The following is a 27,949-nucleotide window of genomic DNA, read 5'->3' as shown; positions in this document are numbered from 1 at the left end:
ATTAGTAATTTAGAAGATAAAAACCTTTGGCTAAGGAACAACAGGAGATGCAGCTGTTTTACAGACCATGCAGCATTCGGGAAAAGGTCTTTTTAGAGAAGATTAAAGAAGTTATAATCAGTGTAAGCATTATGAAAATAAAACATTTATTATGAAAATAAATTGTCTGATTGTGAGATAAGAGTGTTGGAGATAAAACACAGACTATAAGAATCCATGAACACTAGGTTTTCACTATTGATCTTGAACAAGAAATTGCTAAGGTTTTAGCTGTACTTATGTACATTCCAATGCATGAAGTAAAATTAATTTAGAACTATGAAAGATGTAACTGTATGTTAAGAAAATGATAGACTCAAAATAAAACCAAGTAAGTACTATTAAAATTTCATTGTTTGCAGCAAGGAGACAGATTTCTCCCCCACAAATTCTTAAGTAAAAGAAAGTTAATGTTGATTGTGTTTCTGTTTTTATTTTTGTTGACTTCCCTATGTTGATGTTAAAGTAAAGACAGTATTTCACACCTACTAGAAAAACATGATGGGAATAAAAATAACTCTTCTGTCTCTCTTGCATACTTAAAAATAATCTGGAATTGCATGACATTTTAACTCAGATCATCAGTCTAAAAAAGAATCAATCACCTTAAAGATTTTTATGTAAGATTACCTTATTAAGTAACCCTCACTACATATGGGCCTTGATTTTCATCCATCTATTAATGAAAATAATTGGACTTGGAATTAATATCTGCCTTTCTTTTTATAGCTTAATATTGGTCTTTAGAAATAGAATGGCGAGAAGCAAATGTTGTATATCTGTATTATTAACTGATTTGTCCTTTTATAATCAGGGTGAACCAAAAGAACATTACTTTTATGAGATGGTGGTTGCTAACTTTCCTTTTGCCATCAAAGGGGAAATTGTTATTATGTTTTATACTGCAACAATTTCAGCTTAATTTTCAGTCCTCATATTTAACTTAGTACACTTGCTCAATAAATAAAGTAAAATATTAAGATATAGTCATGAATGTATACATCTTAAATATATTCATTTATATTGATCTAGAAGGCTATGCATAGTTAATTCTGAATTTCACTCATTTAAATGCACTGTAGCGTCTGTGACCCCTTTATAGAGTATCTTTCTTTAATGAGTAATTAGGAGTATCTGCAGTCTTATTAGCTACCAAATGGACTGTAGTTCTTTTCTCAGTCCAAGAGGGGTAATTTCTTAGTCATCTTTATTATCAGGTTCACCAGAGGCTACATTTAAGGCTGTTAATGCAGAGGCATGATTTAGTAGATTTATGGCACTTTCTTAGTCCTCAGAAATGTTTTTATGTCATCTTTCTAGGCTTTCTTCATTTCAGAAGGTTTAATGGACTATTCAGTTGAGGTGTTATTTTTCTAAGTCAGACATCAAACTGATGAAAAAATTTCTATTTACCTCCCCAAGAAGTGTGGCTATAAAGACATTTTTCTTCCCAGTGGCTCAGGTTAATTCAACATCTGTGAGACACACTGCTAAATATCTGCCAAGAAAATAAGAATCAGTTTCATAAAACACCAAGTAGGACACCATGAAAGCAGTAATTTTGTTGTGTCTTTCGGCTTTTCCCGGTTAGGGGTCGCCACAGCGGAACTCCGGTCCGCTAATGATTGGTAGTGGATTTTTATGTACCTGGTTACCAGCCCTGATGCACAACCTTCAACGAAGGCATGCCCCATTCACATATGCCTCCACACAGAAGACACTCTAGCTGAGAATTGAATGGGACAACGTCTTGCTATGAGGCGACAACGCTACCGCAGCACCACCACCGCAGATACCATGAAAATAATATTTGCTGAATTAAAGACATGCAGGAAAAAAGCTTGGTAAGACAATACAGTGGTAGCTGAAAAAGAGTTATGGACATGTAGTGAGTTAATCAATTCATTGGTCATTGAATACCAGAAATGTTATCCACTATGGGTATATCTAATTTCTGAGAGAAGACAAATATAAGACAGATACAAAAATTATTAAAACATTACTATTACTAGATTTATTAAGGATAAATTTGTATTTTGTGATAAAATCCAAAAGAAAGACAATGACTGACATATTGGATGACAAAGGGAATTAAGTTGTATCCTCCAGTTTAAGACTGCACATATTTATTTATTATTACTGTATATATAATGAAAAATATATCAAGATGAGTATCAACTTCATAGCTGCTTTATATCTTTGAAGCATGAGAATTTGGATAGTGTAGATAATAATTTCACAATTTCACATCTCCAAAAGACAATTAAGTGTCTCAAAGCTGGCAAAGTGCCTGGACCTGGCCAGCGTCTGGGTGACTTTTGTAAAAGTTTTGCAAACATGCTAGCATCTGTAGTATTACAATTGCTTCACTGTTTTTTATACTAAAATGGGAAATCCCTCGTGCAGTGTAGCTAAGGTTCTGGTAAGCACTTCCGGCTATGAAAGAAGACAGATTAGGTCAATATTTTAATTATTGCAGACCTATCTCCCTGTTAAATGTTGATTGTAAAATAATGTTTAAAGTAGCGAGTGATACAATTAAGAATCTCAGTTCTGTTCGATATCAGTAATTGTTTAGCTATTGTTTTACTAAATACATATCCCCAGCAAATAACATCTTCAGACTCCTGCTATATTTAAAAAATAGTGAATCATTTATCAGAATGATAAAATAAATATATGTTTGTGGTGCTGCAGCACTGTGGTATCCTAGATGTGTTTATAAACCTTACAGAGAACTTCCATTGAAAAACATGTGCTCCTTTTACAGATAATAATAGTATGACATCTAAATTACATTAAATCAGTAGCATCAGACAGGGGTCCCTTTGGCATCTGTCATGTTTGTTTTTTTTTTAATATTTTTGAGTCCAAACACACAGCACGATACAACAAACAATTCAATGTACAGTTGTGAACAGACCATTAAGGAAACAAAAAAGCTAAAACAAAGGGCATGATACTAACCTTAGTATCAACTAAATACAAACATTTAGACATGCCAACGTCAGATCTACCCTATTTGTTCCTGCCACAGATTATTTTTTGGACTGTATTGCTTCAAAAATACAGGGTCCTCTGACTAATAATTGTAAATACACTGCAGTGGCATATGCTGGTCATTTTTTTGAGACGTCACCTATCTGTAGCTGTGAGTCTGCTTACCTGAGACAGATTTTTAGAAAAGCTACATAAATTGTAGAATATTCAGCAAATCAGTCTAATATTATTGTATTAGCCCTTTGACCTGCCGTTCTAACCTTGATCCTATACCAGTAGTACATGAAGTTACATTCTTTGAATAATATGAAAGCATTCATTTAAACAAACAATTGAGGAGAAAATGTAAGGTTTTATGCTGGGGGTGTTTGCCCAAGATTTGTATGGATGCAACTTACATCATTATGGAAAGAGAAAAGGATTGCAGCAAATTATCTCCAGAAAATGATTTACTTGTTAACCTATACTTGAATTTGACTGAGTTCCAATACACTATTTTTTCTGCATGACTGTTTAGGGAAACATTTTACATTTGTTTTAGAATGAGAGCTATGAATTAATGTTGCTTCTATTCACATTTTTCTAAACTTTAGATACTGTGTTAGTAAGGTATTTATCTATTTATACATTTATTGAAGTGCCATGGTATCAAAAGCAAATAATTTCTTATTTTTCCTTGCTGTTAATGAATAAATAAAATAAATTAGAAGGGAATTCCTGGTGAAATATTTTTTAGAAGTTAAATTTCACTGGTGAGAAACTGGCTTCATTGATGACTGTATGTTGAGAAAACACCTGAATTAAAGTTTACAAATATTGCGATTCTATGTTTATTTTGAGGCTGCAGGTAATATTTTGGTTTGTATGAAGTAACAATTTGGCATGACTTGTACATTAATTATTAAAACGAACTATATTAAGATGAATAGTAGACAGTAAAGATGACTATGAATGGAAACACAGAGTTCGGAAACCCGAACCAAACTTACAAACGCTGAAAACACTGAAATAAGCGACTGTAGGAAAAAAGAAAGATGCTGCTAAGCCAAATAGATTTTTAGCGCTTTCTTTCACTTTATTTGTCAACGTGAACTTCCTCAGAAAACAAGGATGCCTCCCCACATCCTGGTTTATAAAGCAATATACAGGAAATGATGTAAATCCCGATGACAGTGTTGACATTTTTATAAAAAATAATAATGTTTTTTTAAAAAAACAATTATATAACCACACTTCTTAGAAATGATTGTTATATGTGTTTTGAATACATACTTAAAAATGTTATACATCTTTGTTTGAAACCAAGACACCTTGAATAAAAACTGAATTCAGTCATCAAATGTTAAAACTTTTAAAATTTTTACCTTGACTGACTCGTATCTATAATTGAAATCTAAACCATTTATAAGTGAAAACTACACTTCTTGTTGTTACTGGTGTATACAACTATGATTAACTTTTACATACTTGGAACCGTTGTTGTTAACACCGTGTGAACCCTAGGAATTATAGTCAAATGGCCATTCCTACAACCATGACCTAATACAGTACAAAAAACATATTACATTTATAGTGAACCATTGGTGCACCAATGACATCTATTTGCTGACATTAGTAGAACTTATTGAACACAGTCACAATTGGGCTTTTTAAATATCACCAAAACATATTAATGTTTATGTTTGCTACACTCAATGGAAATCAGCTTTCTTAGAAATTAACAACCTACGCAATTCCACAGACGTAGGCTTGTATCATGTCTAAATGTTGAAAAATTGTCTGCTAATCCACATCATTGAAGCAAATTCCTCACATATAACCTATAAAGAAATACAATGATGTGTGACAGTGATGTCATTCTGTCTGTGTGCGTTTATTTGTGTATACAAACATATACACTTGTGCTACTATGTATGTATATACCAATGCAACCATACCTATGTATTTACACTAACAAGAATCATATGAAGACTCTCTTTAACATCCCGAGTGTAAATGTGTGTATGTATATCCTGGTTGGATACTGGTATTCCATCTAGACCCAAAAATAACCTAGATTAGAGAACCATCTTTTAGAAAAAACCTTTTGAACGATTTCTATAGGAGCACGAACTAATCCTGTGTGATCATGTATTTGCTCTGACATTGAACTGATGAAATTAGTTCAAAAGTGAATCTATTTATATGACAGAAAACACTTGATGTTAATATAGTCATTAAGACCTGGTGGTTCATCTGCCCCTAAACACAATTGCCACAAAGATTCTTTTGCTCTAACCTGTTGTTTAGATCTCCCTTTAATAGACTTTTCTCTACTTGATCTAAGACAAAGAACTCAAATTTTTTGAAGTCTTGACATTCTAATGAGTGTCTAGCTAATGAATTGTTCTTGTCTTTGTTTTTTATGGCTAGAGTGTGCTCGTAAATCCTACGTTTTAACATCCTTTTGGTCTTCCCTACATAATAACTTTCACAAGTTGAACACGTGGCTAAATAAACCACGTATTCACTTTTACAGTTGTGATATTTATTTGCCCAAAAGGTTCTACTGATGTGTTTAAGTGTCACAAAAGACGTGTTACTTATATATCGACACTGTCTACAGTTTTGACACGAGAACTTTTTCTTACCAATCACCTTAACAGATTCTATGTTAGTATCGTGTTCTGTTTCTAAAATGCTTTTTATATTTATTACATTTTTGAATGTAAAACTTGGTTTTAAACCTATACTTGACGTTAATTCCCTGTTTCCTATTATTATACACCAATTCTTTTCTATGATTTTTCTTATATCCCACAATTCATTAGAGAGTGGAAGGGGAAATGCACTCTGAAAATTGTCCGTCTTGTTGTAATACTTTCTGTTGACCCCTATTGATATTTCATCAGTGTTACCATTTCTATTTATTGTCAAGATAGGTTCAGCTACCCCTCGACGAAGCATTCTAACTTCATTCTCTAACTTTTTTAACATATTTTTCTTGTAACCTCTGTCTATGAAGAGATTCCTTAACTGTAGAATTTCTTCATTAAATATGATATTGTCAGATGTTAAACGACTAAGCCTTATCATCTGCCCTTTGATCACATTTCTTTTCATGTGGATGGGATGCAAACTGTCCCTATGTAAATATTGATTGGTGAAGCACGGCTTCCTATATACTTTACTTTCCAGTTCATTTTTTATAGAATTAATGTGTAAGCAGATGTCCAAATAATTAATCTGCTTACCATATCCACTGTGCTTGAACACCAAAAAACTGGTAGTTTTATTCAATTCTTCTACCATACTGTCAAATTCGACTTTTTCCATCCCATACAAAAACCAAATCATCAATATATCTGCCATAGAATTTAACTTTCTTGAAACAGATATGTTTCTTTAGGTGTTCTTGTTCCCAGTCTGCCATAACGATGTTGGCAAAGGCCGGAGCGACCCTGGCCCCCATCGCTACACCGGAAATTTGTTTGTATATATTTCTGTCAAATTCAAAAAAATTGTTGTCTAACACTATTTCCATGAGTGAACAGATCGTGTTGATCTTAGAACCACTCAATTCAGTGTTTAGTGTCAAATAATTTCTCAGATGATCTAGTCCTAACTCCTGGTCTATACAAGTATACAGTTTTTTGTACTGTATTAGGTCATGGTTGTAGGAATGGCCATTTGACTATAATTCCTAGGGTTCACACGGTGTTAACAACAACGGTTCCAAGTATGTAAAAGTTAATCATAGTTGTATACACCAGTAACAACAAGAAGTGTAGTTTTCACTTATAAATGGTTTAGATTTCAATTATAGATACGAGTCAGTCAAGGTAAAAATGTTAAAAGTTTTAACATTTGATGACTGAATTCAGTTTTTATTCAAGGTGTCTTGGTTTCAAACAAAGATGTATAACATTTTTAAGTATGTATTCAAAACACATATAACAATCATTTCTAAGAAGTGTGGTTATATAATTGTTTTTTTAAAAAAACATTATTATTTTTTAAAAAAATGTCAACACTGTCATCGGGATTTACATCATTTCCTGTATATTGCTTTATAAACCAGGATGTGGGGAGGCATCCTTGTTTTCTGAGGAAGTTCACGTTGACAAATAAAGTGAAAGAAAGCGCTAAAAATCTATTTGGCTTAGCAGCATCTTTCTTTTTTCCTACAGTCGCTTATTTCAGTGTTTTCAGCGTTTGTAAGTTTGGTTCGGGTTTCCGAACTCTGTGTTTCCATTCAGAGTATTGGGTAAAGTGACTAGTTGGAACTGTAGAGGGATGGCTACGGAAGTCGACTCCCAGGATCCTCTCTTAGAGGTGTCTGTACACTCAACGCCAGGTACAGGCAAAGGCGTTAAGGATCGAGCCACTCGGGCTGAAGAGCTAGAGGAAGGCAAGATGTCTGAGCGAGATTTAATTAAGACTATCACGGAGATAGTTTTGGGTCATCTGAAGAATAAATCTACAACCGGTACCAGGGATCCAATTGGAACTAAGAACGTTGGTGAAACCGTGAGTTTTAGTTCAGCGGTCAACAAAATTGGTGATTCCACCGGCCGGTTCGTGGGGTCTAATCACACTGAATCGGAAACATGTACGGATGTGACGGAACCAGCTGGCGATGTTTTGGGGTTAGTTACTAGTGAACAAGCTAACCCGTTCACAGAGATAAAGTGTCCAAATTCGGTGTCCACATCCACATCAGTAAGTACTTTCAATAATAATACAATACAAAGTTGTAAAAAGTCTATTTTTGAACTTGAGAGACTGGTTTCAAGACACACCATATTACGTCTTGAGATCCAATATCTAGGTGAATGTATTACACGTGGGGTGGTACCGAAAGGTCTCAGGACTGCCAAATTTCCTAACTGTGTCAGTCCTGGAGACGACCTTTGTACAGCGATAACTAAACTTTATAATGAAGCTGGCATCTCAATGATGCGTATACTAGTATCACACTACGAAAAAGAAATCAAGGACTTGACGAACAAGATCAGGACTGTAGACTGTGAAATCAAAAATCACAGTAACTTTTCACAACTGACATCCTTGTACAATGGTATCGAGGTCAAGACCAACAGACTCCGAGCTACCATTGTAACAAGGAAACAAAACAAATTACGAAGAGATTTATTGGCCTATGAATTAAATGAGGCCTACATCAGTTCCTACAATGATGACAAGGGAACTGCCAATAATTCTAACAGAGAGACAGTAACTGTTAACAGTACAGTAACCAAAGACCTAGTGATAAATAATAATCAAAGTGTATCGACAAGTATCACGAACACAGATATTTCATCTGAAACTGGGAAAAATACAACTAAAAATAAAAATGCAAACACTGAAAGACCGGGTATAAATAACAACGAGGTCCAAGATAACAACGAAGTGTTTGCTTCGACCAGTTTTGCTGATGTGGTAAATTCTACAAATAACAATAGTAGGGGTGTCCCTTTTCACCAACTCAGGACACAACCAAAGAGGACTACGAAGTGGTTCAATACCACCCAGTACCAAGCAAAAGCAAAAGGGAAAAACAAAAAGAAGTGGTGAATGTACCACCGCAAGTTAATGATTTTTGTATCAGCGTGGTTAACTTAAGTGATTACACTTTGACTGAAGCTCATATTAATGTCTTAAAGAAAGGCTGTAATTTCATTCCAGCCAATAAGATCAAGATAGGAAGTCTGTTGGTGGACTTCAGACTATACATGCGTAAATTAAACCTAAAGTATATTTTACATGATGTTGCTGTCAATAATTTAGAAAATGACAACAAGTTAAAGAGACCCAGCACCTTTAATCCAGCTTTGGTAAACACGCTACAGGTTTTCCAAAAGACTTGTGAGAGGGAGTTTAGAAAGATGGGTAACAATGATACTGTAGACAATTTAAGTCATTCAGAACGTGAAGCTCTGTATAGTCTATCTTCAGCCACTAACATCAGAGTCATGAGAGCAGACAAGGGGGGTAAATTAGTAGTGATGAACAACAAAGATTATGTGGAACATATCATGACTTTGTTGAACGATAGAACTAATTATCAGAGTGTGAATATAGAAGTTGTTCTGAATAGTTACAGAAAAATTGATACCCATTTGTTTGACATGTTGTGTCAAGAAGAACTTGACAATGTAGACTATGATTTCTTGTCTGTAGAACATCCAAAACTAGGCAATTTTTTTGGAATTCCTAAATTACACACTGACAAAGATTCATTAAGTTTCAGACCAATAGTGTCAGCAAAAAATTCAAAAACAGAAAGAATTTCAGTGTGGTTAGACAACATTTTAAATAAGGTTGCACAGAAAGCTGAGTTTTACATCAGGGACTCTTGGCATCTATTGGAGAGTCTAGGACGATCTAATTTAGATTGGAATACGTTAAATTTTGCCAGTCTGGATGTGAAGAGCCTGTATACTTGTATAGACCAGGAGTTAGGACTAGATCATCTGAGAAATTATTTGACACTAAACACTGAATTGAGTGGTTCTAAGATCAACACGATCTGTTCACTCATGGAAATAGTGTTAGACAACAATTTTTTTGAATTTGACAGAAATATATACAAACAAATTTCCGGTGTAGCGATGGGGGCCAGGGTCGCTCCGGCCTTTGCCAACATCGTTATGGCAGACTGGGAACAAGAACACCTAAAGAAACATATCTGTTTCAAGAAAGTTAAATTCTATGGCAGATATATTGATGATTTGGTTTTTGTATGGGATGGAAAAAAAGTCGAATTTGACAGTATGGTAGAAGAATTGAATAAAACTACCAGTTTTTTGGTGTTCAAGCACAGTGGATATGGTAAGCAGATTAATTATTTGGACATCTGCTTACACATTAATTCTATAAAAAATGAACTGGAAAGTAAAGTATATAGGAAGCCGTGCTTCACCAATCAATATTTACATAGGGACAGTTTGCATCCCATCCACATGAAAAGAAATGTGATCAAAGGGCAGATGATAAGGCTTAGTCGTTTAACATCTGACAATATCATATTTAATGAAGAAATTCTACAGTTAAGGAATCTCTTCATAGTCAGAGGTTACAAGAAAAATATGTTAAAAAAGTTAGAGAATGAAGTTAGAATGCTTCGTCGAGGGGTAGCTGAACCTATCTTGACAATAAATAGAAATGGTAACACTGATGAAATATCAATAGGGGTCAACAGAAAGTATTACAACAAGACGGACAATTTTCAGAGTGCATTTCCCCTTCCACTCTCTAATGAATTGTGGGATATAAGAAAAATCATAGAAAAGAATTGGTGTATAATAATAGGAAACAGGGAATTAACGTCAAGTATAGGTTTAAAACCAAGTTTTACATTCAAAAATGTAATAAATATAAAAAGCATTTTAGAAACAGAACACGATACTAACATAGAATCTGTTAAGGTGATTGGTAAGAAAAAGGGAACATTCTCGTGTCAAAACTGTAGACAGTGTCGATATATAAGTAACACGTCTTTTGTGACACTTAAACACATCAGTAGAACCTTTTGGGCAAATAAATATCACAACTGTAAAAGTGAATACGTGGTTTATTTAGCCACGTGTTCAACTTGTGAAAGTTATTATGTAGGGAAGACCAAAAGGATGTTAAAACGTAGGATTTACGAGCACACTCTAGCCATAAAAAACAAAGACAAGAACAATTCATTAGCTAGACACTCATTAGAATGTCAAGACTTCAAAAAATTTGAGTTCTTTGTCTTAGATCAAGTAGAGAAAAGTCTATTAAAGGGAGATCTAAACAACAGGTTAGAGCAAAAAGAATCTTTGTGGCAATTGTGTTTAGGGGCAGATGAACCACCAGGTCTTAATGACTATATTAACATCAAGTGTTTTCTGTCATATAAATAGATTCACTTTTGAACTAATTTCATCAGTTCAATGTCAGAGCAAATACATGATCACACAGGATTAGTTCGTGCTCCTATAGAAATCGTTCAAAAGGTTTTTTCTAAAAGATGGTTCTCTAATCTAGGTTATTTTTGGGTCTAGATGGAATACCAGTATCCAACCAGGATATACATACACACATTTACACTCGGGATGTTAAAGAGAGTCTTCATATGATTCTTGTTAGTGTAAATACATAGGTATGGTTGCATTGGTATATACATACATAGTAGCACAAGTGTATATGTTTGTATACACAAATAACGACACAGACAGAATGACATCACTGTCACACATCATTGTATTTCTTTATAGGTTATATGTGAGGAATTTGCTTCAATGATGTGGATTAGCAGACAATTTTTCAACATTTAGACATGATACAAGCCTACGTCTGTGGAATTCATGAGGTTGTTAATTTCTAAGAAAGCTGATTTCCATTGAGTGTAGCAAACATAAACATTAATATGTTTTGGTGATATTTAAAAAGCCCAATTGTGACTGTGTTCAATAAGTTCTACTAATGTCAGCAAATAGATGTCATTGGTGCACCAATGGTTCACTATAAATGTAATATGTTTTTTGTACTGTATTAGGTCATGGTTGTAGGAATGGCCATTTGACTATAATTCCTAGGGTTCACACGGTGTTAACAACAACGGTTCCAAGTATGTAAAAGTTAATCATAGTTGTATACACCAGTAACAACAAGAAGTGTAGTTTTCACTTATAAATGGTTTAGATTTCAATTATAGATACGAGTCAGTCAAGGTAAAAATTTTAAAAGTTTTAACATTTGATGACTGAATTCAGTTTTTATTCAAGGTGTCTTGGTTTCAAACAAAGATGTATAACATTTTTAAGTATGTATTCAAAACACATATAACAATCATTTCTAAGAAGTGTGGTTATATAATTGTTTTTTTAAAAAAACATTATTATTTTTTAAAAAAATGTCAACACTGTCATCGGGATTTACATCATTTCCTGTATATTGCTTTATAAACCAGGATGTGGGGAGGCATCCTTGTTTTCTGAGGAAGTTCACATTGACAAATAAAGTGAAAGAAAGCGCTAAAAATCTATTTGGCTTAGCAGCATCTTTCTTTTTTCCTACAGTCGCTTATTTCAGTGTTTTCAGCGTCAGTAAAGATGACTACATTTGGGTCTTGAAAATATGTGGCAGACAATAGATAAGAATTTTAACAGTAATTAAAACTTTATCATGAGTTTATACACAGCAGAGCTATACAAGTAAAGATTATTTATGAGATTCATTTCTCATCTCTTAGAATTCAATTAATGAATCGTTTATATCCTGCAGCTTGTTGGCATTGTGGATTCCAGCCTGTGTCAGTAGCTTTTTGCCAGTGGCTATGTCCACAGGTGCAAAGTTGGTAGGAACAAACTATTATTTGTTAAAACAATTAGAGGGCATTGATATTGTAATGAATCCGACTATTTTATTGTGTAATAATTTGGAAGTATGTAGGTTTCATTTGAAGAAAAAGATAATTCTTGCTACAACTGTTACTAAAATACGTATTCTCTCCCAATGGAATACTACTACTTTACTTATGTTTCTAAAGTGTAACAATGAGTAAAAAGGTCACACAAGAAAACCAATTGGTTAAAAAACACAGAAAGAAAAATCTAGCAAAGCTAGACATTCCACTGTGTGATACCTTAAACCTCTTGTATGAGAGACAACATGGGATATATGCCAATAACCCTTTAAGGATATCAGGTGTTTCAGCTAAATGGCAAATCTGAATGTCCATGACTTTTTCTTTTACTTTTATTTTTAAGTCTATTTATGGACAATTTCAGGCCAATAAAGTCAAACCCCTCTAGCTGTGGACATGCATGTTTTTGCCTTCTTATGGCATCACAACATAAAAGGAATGTTTGAGTTTTGGAAACACAGGATTGTTGTACCTAAATGATATCCATAAACATTAAGGCATCTACAAATTATCCCAACTAACAAACTAAAACATTGAGTAAAAAGGTCACACAGGAAAACCAATTTGTTAAAAAACACAAAAAGAAAAAACTACGAAAGCTAGACTTTCCACTGAGTGATGCATTAAATCTCTTGTATCAGAGACAACATGGGATATATGCAAATAACCCTTTAAGGATATCAGGTGTTTCAGCTAAATGGCAATCTGAATGTACATGACTTTTTCTTTTACTTATTTTGAAGTACTAGGGTTGCTTTGCTAGTTTTTTTTTTGGGGCTATTTTGTAGACACCGTAATGTTTATGGATATCAGTTGGGTAAAACAACCCTATCTTTCTAAAAGTCAAACATTCCTCTCATGCTGTGCTGATGATGCCATAAGAACACAGAAACATGCATGTCCACAGCTAGAGGGGTTTGGCTTTATTGGCCTGGAATTGTCCTTAAATAGACTTAAAAATAAAAGTAAAAGAAAAAGTCATGGACATTCAGATTTGCCATTTAGCTGAAACACCTGATATCCTTAAAGGGTTATTGGCATATATCCCATGTTGCCTCTGATACAAGATGTTTCTGAAGTGTGGATAGCATACAGTATTTTCTGATTATAAATTAGCATTAGTAATATAAATAGTGATATCCTGCTCAGTACTGAGGATCACTGAGAATTATTTCCAATTTTTTCCTGATAATTATTTCCAAATGTTAATAACATTAATGCTTACTATATACAGACTTGTTATTAGACTCCATCACATGAACTATGCCATAACTGTTGTGCAATTGTTTTTTTTTAAATGTCATTTTCATACCCACCCATTCTTTTTCTGGCACCTGCTGTATTTTATCTGATCCTGGAGAACTGGCGGTTACCCTTGTACGCAAGCAATCTAAGATAGAGAACCAGTTCTAGATGGAGCACTTTTTCATTGGAAACTCTTCTGCACAGTGATTGTGAAATCACCTTTTAAGATAAATTGTAAAATAATACTTCAGGCCATGATGTACACCATTCAGATGAATATTCTGAAAGTTTTTTTTAAAATATTATTAAATGGCAGATTTATTACGCTGTTCATTCACTGATAATCTGATAACCTGATTAACCCATTTCACGGTCATGAGACAGTGAAGTCTATGCCAGCAGTCAATGGGTACAAGGGTATTTTATAGGAGGTGGATTGGGTCAGTATTCTTCATTTTAGCCATTACCACCTTGCTACAATGTATTGTAGGAGAAGTCAATGATCATATAGTGCACAGGTTATAATGTGTGATTAAGTAAGAATCAAAGTGAGCAATATAGTGTAATATAATAAAGGCATAATCAACATAGTTACAACCACTATCTTACTCAGATGTAGATCTTAAATAGTGCCAGAGAACTTGGAAACAAAGACCAAAATCAATTATATCTGCCTTTCATCAATTCCACAAGCCTTTTCCCTCTAAAGCGTCCACTAGCATCACTCTAACCCTTCTGTCTTGCTTTTGCTGCTTATTTATCCTTGGTACACCTTCCTGAAAATCCTCACACCTTTGTACCTGTGTAAAATCACCAGCTACGCTTCTACTACCCTCACACACTTCTCCTGAGTAACCCATGTCATGAATATGTTTCCTTTTTAGTAGGTTTGATCATATCTCATAAGGATGACAACAAATATATGCATGCCTGGACTATTTCTCCTTACAGTAAATCACCATATATTTTCAAAAGGTACAAATATCTTGTGTCATATAATGCTGCTCTACTTTGGTTCACTGGGAATGCTGCTCTACTTTGGTTCACTGGGAATCTCCACCCCCCCCCCCCCCATTGGATCACATATGTCCGCAGTCCATAGCCCTAAAGGTGTCAAACCCCCTGTATCCAAAAGCATGGACTGCAAGTGAAATAGCATCTGTTCTTCATGAATACAAACCAGACACATGCAGTACCACTGAATCCTGGTTGGAACAATACACTGAAGACCATTAGATCTTTAAATGTGGTTATAAACCAATGTATATCAGTGGCATGATTGATATACAGATTATACCAGTAATTATCTTCCAGCTTCATATTGAAACACGAGCCTATTCATTAGCATCTGCTGACAAAAACAACAAATAAATACAATGAAAACTCACACACCATGAAGACTGACCCTGAAATCTCTTGTAGGGTTGGAGGGAATTCAGAAAACCATCACAATGAAATGCCTCTGCTAGGATAGTTTAAATTGGATTGGTACTTATTTAGAAGCTCCTCTTCTACTAGTTTATCTATAAATGATTATTTATGCCAGCTGATTTGCTTTACAACCAGAACTGACCAGAAATCTAAATGCCAGAGTATACTGAATGGCATCCAGACAAACCACTCAGACCACTTAAAAAGTGTTGATTTTTTCTGCATGACATAAAATAATCTATCAGATGTTGTCCTTTTCATTCTTCCTCAACCCATAGGATCAGATCCAGTCCACAGATCTGACTCAGCCGCATATTCCAGTGCTATGGATCCAACTCTCAATCTTCTCCCTCTACTCATGATGCCTTAGTCTATCCCATTACCTCAAATCTCATTTGCTGCCATCATGCACAGATGCAGGTTCCTTTCTTGAGCTATTGTTAAAGATTAATCATAAGTTTATCTTTAAAAAGTTAATTTTTTTCTATAATATACCTTTCACATCTCCTCCCAATCTGTTTATCACTGACATTAGGGCTACTATTGATTCTTATAGTGCCTCTTTCTCTTACCATAACTGGTATTCTACTTATTTTCTTAATTAAAGTAATTGTTTCATATTTCCATTGTTGGTAATTTTTCTCCTTTTCTATAAATAAATTAAAATAAAAAAATATTTATATATATATATATATATATATATATATATATATATATGGATCTACCTTAGTAGATCGACATGTTAAAAGAGCGAACACGAATTAACCGACGCCAAAAGATCGCAAGTCACTTCACCGACGCCAGAAGATCGACAGTGCACAAACACGACATCGCATACACCCGACACATCATACCAACAAACAAAACAAATCGCCGATCCAAAACCCACACACACAACACAAGCACACCAAAATCCTTACAAACAAACACTAACCCATACATACACAACTATCTACAACCCTAACCCAAACCCTTACCCTAAGGTCCATCACTATCACACGCTCACCTAACCCGCGCCCTAACCCTAACTCACTTATCCCACCCCTACCCCTACAGACCACCAACATCGCACACTTACCTTACTCGCACCCTAACCCTAACTCACTTATCCCACCCCTACCCCTGCAGACCACCAACATTGCACACTTACCTTACTCGCACCCTAACCTTAACTCACTTATCCCACCCCTACCCTTGCAGACCACCAACATCGCACACTTACCTTACTCGCACCCTATCGTCCGTCACTACCGCATACTTACACATCCTTTCCCCATCGCAGTGTTTTCAGCGTCGGTGTCTTCCTCTGTCGGTCTTCTGCCTTGTCGATCTTCTGGCGTCGGTAAAGTGACTTGCGATCTTCTGGCGTTGGTTAATTCGTGTTCGCTCTTTTAACATGTCGATCTACTAAGGTAGATCCATATATATATATATATATATATATATATATATATATATATATATATAAATATACAGTATATATATATATATATATATATATATATATATATATATATATATATATATATTTACCATCAAAATCATGAAAATAAATGTCGAAAATGAAAACATTATTTAATCAAAAAGGCGACAGCGGTAATGTCAATAATTCACACTTTGATATTATCGACATTACCCAGGTTACCATGACTTGCAGTGATTTCCTACTAACAGTTATACACACAAACATATATATATATATATATATATATATATATATATATATATATATATATATACATAGATAGATAGATATATAAATATATATATATATATATAGATATATATATATATAGATATATATATATATATATAGATATATATATATATAATATAATATATATATAGTTCTAATCTTTCTCCTGTATTGTTTAAAATGTTTTTATTACACACTACTAGTGTGTTGCCTTTTGGTCTTATTTACTTTGACCTTGTAAACATGTTGGATAAACCAACGGTCTTCAAAAAATGCACTTCTTTTGGGAATAAGATTCTAAATTCAGATAACCACAAGGAGTGTGTTTATTGCCGTGGAGCTAGTCATCTGAATACAAACTGTTCAGTTTGTTCAAACTTTAATCTCAGGGCCTTAGCTGACTGTAGTAATAAATTGATATTAAAGGCTTTTATTCCTGCTAATACTATATCCTCAGGGGCTCAACCCCCCCCCTCTTAAATGTCTAAATCCACTTTGTCAGATTCAAGAAAATGGTCCCACTGAAGCCACCTTATAAAAGTGGTAAGATCTCAGATCCGATTATGTCAGATCCTACAACCCGACCTTCACATCTGAGGCTTTCTGACCAGAAGTCTGGCTCCAATAGTCATATCTGCCATTCCTGTGGCATCATCTTTGGATCCTAGGTCCTCAGATCCAAAGCCTGGCACATCACAGAGTGGTCATACACAAGAGTATACAATTTAGCCTGTATCTCCTATACTGTGATCCCCTTTGTTACAAACACCAAAGAGACATTCCAGACCTCCATCCTCTCCACCCTGCAGGCCCTCCAGAAGTTTATCAGAAGCAGATGTGGATAGGATGATGTGAAAATTTCTCAGAGGTCAAATCCAGATGGTGGTCATACCGACTCCATTCCCTATCAGATCCGTGAGCCTTCCTACTTCAACACCCACTGTTCTTTCTCCTTCTCCAATCTGTCTAGCTGTTTTGGAGTCCCAGGATCTGAAATCCCCGAGAGGTTTGGAGGTGGATCCAAAGAAGATTTCTTCTTCAACTCCAACAATATCCCTGACTGATTCTGCTGCAATACCATCAGATCGGAACTGGTCTTAGAGCAGAAGTGTCAGCATTGGATCTGTGGGGTCAGGATCAATTCCTATGTTGTTGGAGTCATAGCTGCCCCTTGGAGCCTGACATCTAGACAGCTCAGGTTTGGTACTGTCCTCAGGGCATGGATGTAGGGTTGGTCAGGACCTAGCTTTGCTAGGAGCCTTAGTTCTGGCCCAGCCAATTCAGTTCTTCCTGGGTCTGTCTGCATTTGAGGTTGTGTAAAGGGCTTTTTCTCTATCCAGAGAACTGCCTACTTTTTTTTTTTTTATCTTATTCCTGTTCCCTCATCAGTTCCGAGCTCTGAGCCTATTAGACCTATTCCACAGGGACAGCCAGTTCCAACAAGCATGCAATCCATTCTGGTAGAGGAACTCCACCTCTGTTCTGATACCTCCCCTGAAAATCCCCCAGGGGAAGTACATCAAAAGAGGATGTGCAAGAGGGGGCACATAGACTCTCTGATGGAGTCTGTCATGGAGGATACAGAGTTTGATGAAGGAGAAGGGTCCTCCAGTTTTCCACCAAATGACATCTCCTTTGGAGAGATTTTAGAGATCCTTAGATAAAAAGGTGGCTGGTCTTCTGAAAATCCCTCTCCTGAAGAGTCAGTATTTTTGGAAGCTTTGGGTTCTGGCCCATGTATGTCTTGGGTTACCCCCGGGTGGATGAGCTCATCAACTTAGTTTCCTACCAGGCTTAGAAGGAACCAGATACTGTCTAAGCCATTCCAAAGAGACCCAATAAATTCTTAGCCCCTCCAAAAGGCAGATCCCACTGGAGCAAAGTAATCCTGTTTGATGCTATGGTGCTGGCAGCAGCCACCCAGAAAGAGCAAGCAGAACAAAGCTCTGCTGTCCAGCCCCCAAACAGGCCCCCAAGAGCCCCCAAGAGCATTGGACAGATTCAGAAATGAGTCTTTGCCTTGGTAACCTTTGCCCTGAGGTCATGAAACTACCTTTCACACTTTACTAGACTTCAGAGATAATTGACCTAAGAGTTATCAAATACTCCCTCAGAATCCATGTCTGCAGAGGATTTAAAAAAAATTCTCACAACTGACCACTCTCTAATCCATATCCAATGCTTTGATGAGGTTGATCTCTCACACAGCCGAAGGCATCTCATGAGCAGCTGGTTCAGGCATTGCCATAAGGAGACATGCCTGGATGTGGCTATGTAACTTTGCAGAGCCTTTTAAGACGTCCTTTATCAATGCCCCATTCAATGGCTCTTCCTTGTTTGGGCCTTCAGTAAAAGAGACACTTACTCACAGTGAACAGAAGGGAAAAACTCTCTTTGCCATGGGAATCAAGTTTTCTAACCTTCTACAAACCTACTCCAGGAATCAGAGGGGTGGTGAGAAGATGTGTTTCCAAAAATCTCAGACACCCTTCTAAGACCCCCATGGTGATAATTCCTACAGAGGCAGAGGAGGAAAGTCTAATGGAAGATGTCACCCTAGAGGCACAGGAAACCCACAGAATCAGTGGTTCAGGGATTATTTTCTGGACAGAGACTTCCAGCGTTTCTGAAGTGCTACATCCCTGTCTAACTCTGGAGGTAGTCAGGGAATGTTTGTCCTTGCACCCTGATGCCTGGACAAATATAACACAAGATTCATGGGTGCTAAAAATAACATCCAGAGGTTATTACGTACCATTTTCCTACTCCCTACCTCCAAAAGAAAGAAGCTTCCTGATGTTCAACCCAGTCAAAGGAAGGTTGCAGCACAAGAAATCTAAAAGCTGCTAGAAAAAAGAGTCATTCAAAAGGTCCCGCCAGACCAAACAGGATTCAGAACTTATTCACACTTCTATTTAGTACCCCAAAATAAACAGGGGACCTCAGACTTAATTTGGATCTAAACAATTTGAATCAGTATGTGAAGAGGTCAAAGCTCCGAATGGTCATGGTGCAGCCCATTCTACCTCTTCTTCACAAGGACATTTGGATGTGCTTGATAGATCTTCATGACGTGTACTATCATATGAAAGTAGACAGATGCTCCCAAAGATACTTACACTTTCTGTTAGAAGATAGTCATTATCATTTCAGAGCCCTGCCCCTTGGATTCACCACAGCCTCCTGGGTGTTTACCAAATATATGGCAATGGTGGCAGCTCACTTGAGAGTAAAAGTATTCCGTGTGTTTCCATACTTAGATGATTGGTTCCTCAGTGGCCCCTTCAAGTATCTCCTTCTACATGCCAGGGACTATTTGCTTCAGATTTGCAAGTCATTAGGTATCACAATAAACTATGCCAAGTCAAATGTAGTAGCAGTCCAGAGCCTGGAGTTCACTGGTACACTTCTGGATATGACAACATAGGTAGCATCTCTACCACCTTATTACATTTCCACAATCAGAAGTCAGGTTCAGGTACTTCTTTTCCATCCATATTTTCAGCAAGATCAGTGCTTCAAGCACTAGGTTGCATGGCAGCAGCCATTGTATTACTTCCCTTGGCATATTTCTTTATGATTTTTCTTCACTGGACGCTAGCTGTTCAGTGGCACATTCTTTCAAACTTACTCAAATTTGCAAACGGCACATCCACTGGTGGATCCAATCAGATGATATTCATCTGAGGCGATCCTTTGTTCTACATCCCCCATTTGCCAGAGTGTCATGGGCTCTTCTCAACTGGGGTGGGGGTGCATTTCTTTGGAAGAATGGTCCAAGGCATGTGATCCCCCAAGAGACCAATTTGCATGTTAGTGTACCACAGATGAGAGCAGTCCTTCCTCTGTTGCAGGCATTTCATAGTGCTCACCTTCTAGGCATTATTGCAGTTCAGACTGACAACATGTCTGTAGTCTGGTACATCAGCAAACAAAAAGGAACTCCATTAATCCCATTTGCAGAGAAGCTATGAGATTGTGGGAATGGGTGATCTCATCATACCGCTTTCTAATTGGCATGCACATTCCAGGAAAAACCAACATACTAGCGGAGAAACTAAGCAGGTCCATCCTGATGCCTCATGAGCAATTTCTCAGTCAGTCTGTGGCTGAAATGATCTTCTATTGTTGGGGCCAACCTTGCTGTGACCTCTTTGCAATTCCCACAACAAGTGCAGCAGGTACTTTACTCTTATCCCCACTCAGGGGGAGTCACTGAGAGATGGTCTAGTTCACATTTGGCCCATGGGTCTTCTTTATGCTTATCCCCCTCTCCCTTTGATTTCCAAATTCCTGCAGAAAGCAAGTCAGCTGAAGAGCTTAGTAATCTTCATTGCATCTTTCTGGCCTCGGCAGTTATGTTTACCCTTCCTATGGTCTCATCTTCATTATCTTCCATGGATACTGGCACCAACTCTGGATCTCCTCTCTCACCCTTTAGGAACCCAACATCCCAACATACAGACCCTCAAATAAACCTCATGGTTTCTTCAATTCCAATAATGGTTAGATAGCCCAGGCTGTCTTCCCCTGTATGTACCACTATTTTGGCTTCTCAAATAGAATCTCCTAAAAAGTATACAAGAACAAGTGGAAAAGGTTCTCTCTTTGGCCTTTGAATAATGAGCTTGACCCTTTCTGTGCTCCAGGTTTTCGGGTACTTCAATTTTAGGCAATCCTTTTTAAAGAAGTAGTGAGTTTCTGTATTATTAAACTTCAACTGCCAGTAATTTCTAATTTTCACACAGGAGACAGAAATTATACATTGGCTTCGTCCAAATTATGCAAAGCTTTTCTGAAGGGTATTTTTTCTTCTAAGACCACCAATAAAGCATCCTTTACCTCCTTGGGATCTAACAGCAGTAAATGAGGTTTAACTCAAAAACCTTTTGAACCTTCAGCTAAAACTGATTTAAAATTCCTTTCATGGAAAACAGTCTTCTTAGTAGCCATTACTTCTGCAAAGAGAATATCTGAACTCCAAGCTCTTTCTTCAAAAGCCCCTTGCATTCATTTTCATAAAGATTGGGTTACCTTACAGACAAACTCTACCCTTTTACCCAAAGTGGCATAAAAAATAACATTAATCAATCCATTTATTTACCAGTCTTCTTTCCAAATGTTTTGAATAGAGGAGAGTACGTGCTTCATCTTGATGTACACAGACAATTATGTTTTTATCTTCATGGGACAAAACAAATTAGAAAATCAAATCAACTCTTTGTCTCTTTTACAACAAAAAGGCTGGGTTGCTTAGTCTGTGAAGTCACTCTAGCTAAATGGATTAGAAATTGTGTTTCTTGTACCTGTTCTCAACAAGGCATGACCTTACCCAATCCTCCCAAGGCTCATTCAACCAGATCCATGGCTGTTTCATCTGCTTTCGGGTCAAGAACATCTGTTGATGATATTTGTGCTGCAGCGACAATGTCCAATGCTCATACCTTTGTTACTCATTATGAATTGGATATTATTTCTAGAAACAGAGCCACCTTTGGTTCAGTGGGACTTCCGGAGCATCCTTCCATGAAGGCCACTCAAGATCAATGTAGCTGGAAACTATCCATGGGTTGAGGAAGAATGAAAAGGACAATATCTGATTTAAAACTATGTACTCACCATAACTATGCATCTGTGTTGTCCATTTTCATTCTTTCTCAACTTCCCCCCAGCCATCCCTCATCTTTCGTGTTTCTGGAGAGACCTGCAGGACTGTTTTTTCGAACCTACAGTTCTGGTGCTGAACCCTTTCTTTTTCTGTCAGCCTTTTTCCATTCTCTGTTTAGCTGTAGGGGCTAATGGCAACAAACTCGATCTGAGGTAATGCAGATGGACTAAGGCATTATGGTTAGAGGGAGGACCTCGGGAGTCTGGAATATGCGTCTGAGTTAGATCTGAGGATCAGACCAGAACCTATGGATTGAGGAAGAATGAAAATGGACAACACAGATGCCTAGTTATGGTGAGTATATACATTTTAATTCCCTTCATGAGGCATCTTGTGAAAAAAAATTTTCAAGATGCCACCTCAATATCTTTACACTAGAAAGCAGCCAGCAGTCAGGTTACAGTGTTTCTTGCAGGAAATGTACTAAATACTTTAAAGGCCTATCTTAGAACATCAACCAGAGATGATAATTATTGACTACTCATAATAAAATGCCTAATCATATTGAACAGACATTCCCTTAAGGAAACGCTTAAAGGCAACTGTTATACTTGGATCACCCTGGATGTCAAATCTCTTCTATTGGAAGTAGATAAAGTGGGTTTCACCCATTCAAACACTAATGGCCATTCTTCTTTCAGCTATACAGTGAGCACTGAACAAATGCAAGATAGTCATATGTGGTGCAAAAGAATTCTTCCAAAATCTTCAGTGTTAAACCTTGTCAAATCCCAAAACATTATGGAGAAATATCCATAGCCTAATCAAGGACGGTACTAACTTTGGCATATCTAGTTTATGCAAAAAAAATCTTGGTAGAATACTTTCCTACTTGCTTTAACAGCAAACCTTGTTGTGTCAAAATTTCATCTCCTATAAAAAATATCCTCTGTAGTCTAGATTTTGGGACCCAAACCCTGGCAACCTCAGAATCTCTTAAACTACAAAGGACGATAAAGGAGTCTGATTTCTGCTCCTCTACTTTTCAGCACATCCTTCACTGAGGCCACATTTCCCATCCTATGAAAAATCACCCATGTAGTTTCTCTTCATAAATTTGGAGTCCCATAGCTGCCCCCAAATTTTAGTACTATCTCTATGTTTTGTCTTTGAATTAAATTTCTTGAAAGATCAAGCCATACTTAATCAGTGCCTTAATCAACCAGCACCATTTTATCAATACCAGGTAGGAATTTCTTCTCAAACACAACCTTGTTCAAGTGAACAACTAAAAAAAAGAACAACCAAAAAATGGAGAACAGCTCTAAAAAAGCAAAATAAACATTTAATAGTTAAGCGCTTTTGACATAAACATGACTTCTTCTGACCTATCTAAATCAAAAACACTGTTTGCTTAAGTAAACACCCGTTTGTTACATGATCAATGGAAATGCCTTTACAAAAACAAATATTGAAATGTTGTACAAAAATTGTTCGATATAAAACTGATTATGTCTACTTATCTACAATTGTTCAGAATTGTTTCCAACAAGGAATTCAAAAAAAGGGTTTCTGAACATCATTATGCTGTTAAGACAAAAATGCAGACAATGCCATAGGAAAACATTCTACTGAATGTAGTAATTGTAAGAAGGTCTTATTTTATATTGTTATTTATATTCCTAGTGATTTTAATAGCGACACGGAGGGAGAATTGGAATATAAGGAGGTAAAGTGGCAAATTATATTTATAGCATATGTGACAATGTAAGGTATTGCCAGCTATGCCAGGATAAGTAGGGCAGTGGATGTTTAACATATGCCAGCACAGCTAGCTGGAATTTTGTAAATAATTATATGGCATTTGTATATCAAACTGATTTGTACAGATGCTTGTGTTGAAAAATGTATTTGTAAAGCTGCTTGTGTTAAAGTGTACTGGAAGAGAAGAAGTTAATCTCAATCCATCTAAGTTTGAAAATAGCTTGAAATTAAATTACCTGGTTTAGGCCATAGAGATTGTATCTTACAGTTCTCAAAGCAGCCAGAGACAAAACATATGTACTAGGAAGTTTTCTGCATTGTCTTTGGGGTAAACGAATTGCTACTCTAGAAGGTTGGAAGTTTGAAATTGTTTTATGACTTCCAGGAGGTGCAGTAGATCTTAGCAATGCTTTGTGCATGTATTATTGACACATATGTGCTAAATTTTGACAGCTTCTAGCCAAGGGGGGGGGGAGGCATAGCATGACAACCAGAAGTTAGATGGCCAGATGTATGTGATCTTATTCTGTAATCTAGGACAAAATTATGTTTACTACTAGATGAGACTAAAGTCTCATGGTAGTCTGTGTTTGTAACCTGACACAGAAGGACCCCTCACCTACTCCATCTTGCCTTGCTCTACTAAGTTACCAGGGAATAATAATTCTTCAGTTCAGTCTGGAAAATATAATGAGATAATTTCAGTATTGTTTTTATGTAACTGTGTGAACCTGTCCACCTGTGTTATTTTTAATATTTCCTGCAATAGAAACTCTGGTGTTTACTGTAAATAGATATTTAGTATTTTCATGTTCTTATTTATTGTTGTTTGTCTTTCGTCTTTTTCCCGGTAAGGGGTCGCCACAGTGGAACTCCGGTCCGCTAATGATTGGCAGTAGATTTTTTACGAAAAGCCGAGGTGCCAACTTTTCATTGTTGGTCTTTTAGAGAATTTTTTAATGTCTGAGAGTACTTATATATATTTGGTGATAACTCTGGCCACTCCTGAAAGCCTTCCTATTGGTCAAATGACCATTTGTATCAATATTAATTTCACTGAGTATAATTGGGTACCCTTGCAAGAGCCTTAGAGTAGCTGGCTTTGAAGTGTCTGGTGGTGGTGTAACTACCTTATAGTCTGGGCAATAGGGGCATAGCTAGTAAATCTGTACCCGCCTTTCCCAGGTGTGTGTGTGTGTGTGTGTGTGTGTGTGTGTGTGTGTGTGTGTGTGTGTGTGTGTGTGTGAGAAAATAAAATCTCAAAGAGTGTGTGTGTCAGCTGTTTGGAGCAGGGATATGAAGCACTGGTTTCACAGAGAGGGTGCTGGAGAACTTGGCTTGGACACTCGGCTGAGGTCTTAACCTATAACTGTGGGAACTGGAAGTCAGATGACCAGATGTATGTCATGTCATTCTGTAATCTAGGACAAAAATTATGTTTAATACTAGATACAAATGAAGTCTCATGGCAGTCTGTTTTTGTAGCCTGACAGAGAAGGACTCCTCACCTACTTCATCTTGCCTTGCTCTAGTAACTAAGTAACCAGGGAATAATAATTCTTCAGCTTAATCAGAAAAATATAGTGAGATTAATTAAGTATTGTTTTTATGTAACTGTGTGAACCTGTCCCACCTGTGTTATTTTTATTATTTCCTGCGATAGAAATTCTGGTGTTTATTGTAAATAAATATTTAGTATTTTCATGTTCTTTTCTTCTTTATTATTAAATATATTTAAACTGTTCATTGTGGCTAATCTTTTAGATAATACTTTAATCTCTGTGAGTACTTCTATATATTTGGTGACAGTCTGGCCACTTCTGAAAGCCTTGTTGTTGAGGAAACTACCATTTGTATTAATATTAATTTCACTCAGTATATTCTGAGTACTCACTAGAGAATTTTTTAATGTCTGAGAGTACTTATATATATTTGGTGATAGCTCTGGCCACTCCTGAAAGCCTTCCTATTGGTCAAATGACCATTTGTATCAATATTAATTTCACTGAGTATAATTGGGTACCCTTGCAAGAGCCTTAGAGTAGCTGGCTTTGGAGTGTCTGATGGTGGTGTAACTACCTTATAGTCTGGGCAGAAGGGGCCATAGCTAGTAAATCTGTGCCAGAGAGGGTGCTGGAGAACTTGATGGTGGTGTAACTACCTTATAGTCTGGGCAGAAGGGGCCATAGCTATTAAATCTGTGCCAGAGAGGGTGCTAGAGAACTTGGCTTGGACACTTGGCTGAGGTCTCAACTCTATAGCTGTGTAGTGGGGAGTCTGATTGGGGACCTGGAGGGAGATAGAGAAATCCAGACTCTAGACTGAGTATGTTCCCTGTGTGCTGTTAAGGGAAATTGTGCTTGATACAGAGAGCTCCATCTGGGAATACTGGATGCAGCCAATTTTCTTCCTATTGAATATCCCTCTCCCATGCCATTGGTGAGGTTGCTTGACTACTGGCCCTGAGTGGGGACATCACAGCATAGATTAAACCAGGATTGGACAACAATGTTAATTAAAAGGTAACTGTTAATAGGAATCGGTTATTTCAACATTTGGTTCTTATAAAAGTTTCTAAAATAAAATACTTCAGAAGACGTTCTGTTTAGGTTGAAAGTGCTTAACTATTAAATGTTTATCATGGTTTTTTACAGCTGTTCTCAATGTTTTGGTTGTTTTTTAATTGTTTCATTTATACTTTTATAACATTGAGAGTACCATTTGTTTAAAAAAAATAGCCTTATTCTGTTGCCCTACATGACCTACTCAGCACTGAATAAAAGTGACTACACCTTTGGCTTTGCTTAGTCTTTGACTTCAGTGAGGTTTTTGAAATTTGCCCCCAATTTGTTACTTTCTTGTTCTATATTTGGGACTTGTGATTTTCCCAGAACAATGAACAAAACAATATTTGCCACCTGGCAGTTTTGTATTAAATTTGGTCAGTCTCTTTCCATTCCTAGAGTGGTGCATAGTCTGGACAGTTTCATGCATGAAATCTGCAAATTGTTTTGGAGGCAGATGAGGTTGCCATACTAGCCATAGGCCCCAGAGTTACACACAGATGGAATATGAACTGAAGTCAGACCTCTTCTGTTTGGAAGACCACATCAAGCAAAACTCTGTCCAGTGCAAGACACTAAAGTCCAATCCCATCTTATATGACACAAAAGTACATAGCCTATCTATCTTAATAGGTTCACAGGTAATTACTACACTTATGACAAAAAGAAACCATCAAAAAGCTCAACCACATCATCCAGGACTGATGGGAAACTATCAGCTCACCTATCCAGTTATATAGACTGGTTTAAAAGTTGCTAGGAAAGTACTCTGCTTGATAGTTAAGGGCAGCCTATTCCAGGAATGAGTTATATGCTGGGTTAGGTATATGTCACACCATCTGGCCTTGTTAATATGGTAGTATCATGAATGTATGTTTGCTTTTCCACTTATTCTATTTGGGTAAAGTACTTCAAAGAGTACTGGGTCATTCTTACTACAGAAAGCTAAGCTGAAATCACAGCTCTGGAGTCTGTACAACACTGAGTAGAGTGACAGAGCTTTTAGTATGTCAGATTAACTGAGGCTACTGAGATGTGAGATCTTTTTGGTGAGGAAATAGTGAGGTCTCTCAGCTGGTTTAGGTGGTTGATGAGGTGCATACCAAATGGTGCATTATATTCGATGATGGGCCTAATGAGGGATAAATAAAGTGGGACTATAATTTTATTGGACTTTGGGGAGATGCCACAAAAGATAAGATGTGCAAGGTAGAAGGACT

Source organism: Protopterus annectens, chromosome 14.part0 (assembly GCF_019279795.1).
Source record: "Protopterus annectens isolate FY-2018-M chromosome 14.part0, PAN1.0, whole genome shotgun sequence".
NCBI lineage: Eukaryota > Metazoa > Chordata > Ceratodontiformes > Protopteridae > Protopterus > Protopterus annectens.
Note: the sequence above shows the minus strand (reverse complement) of the source record.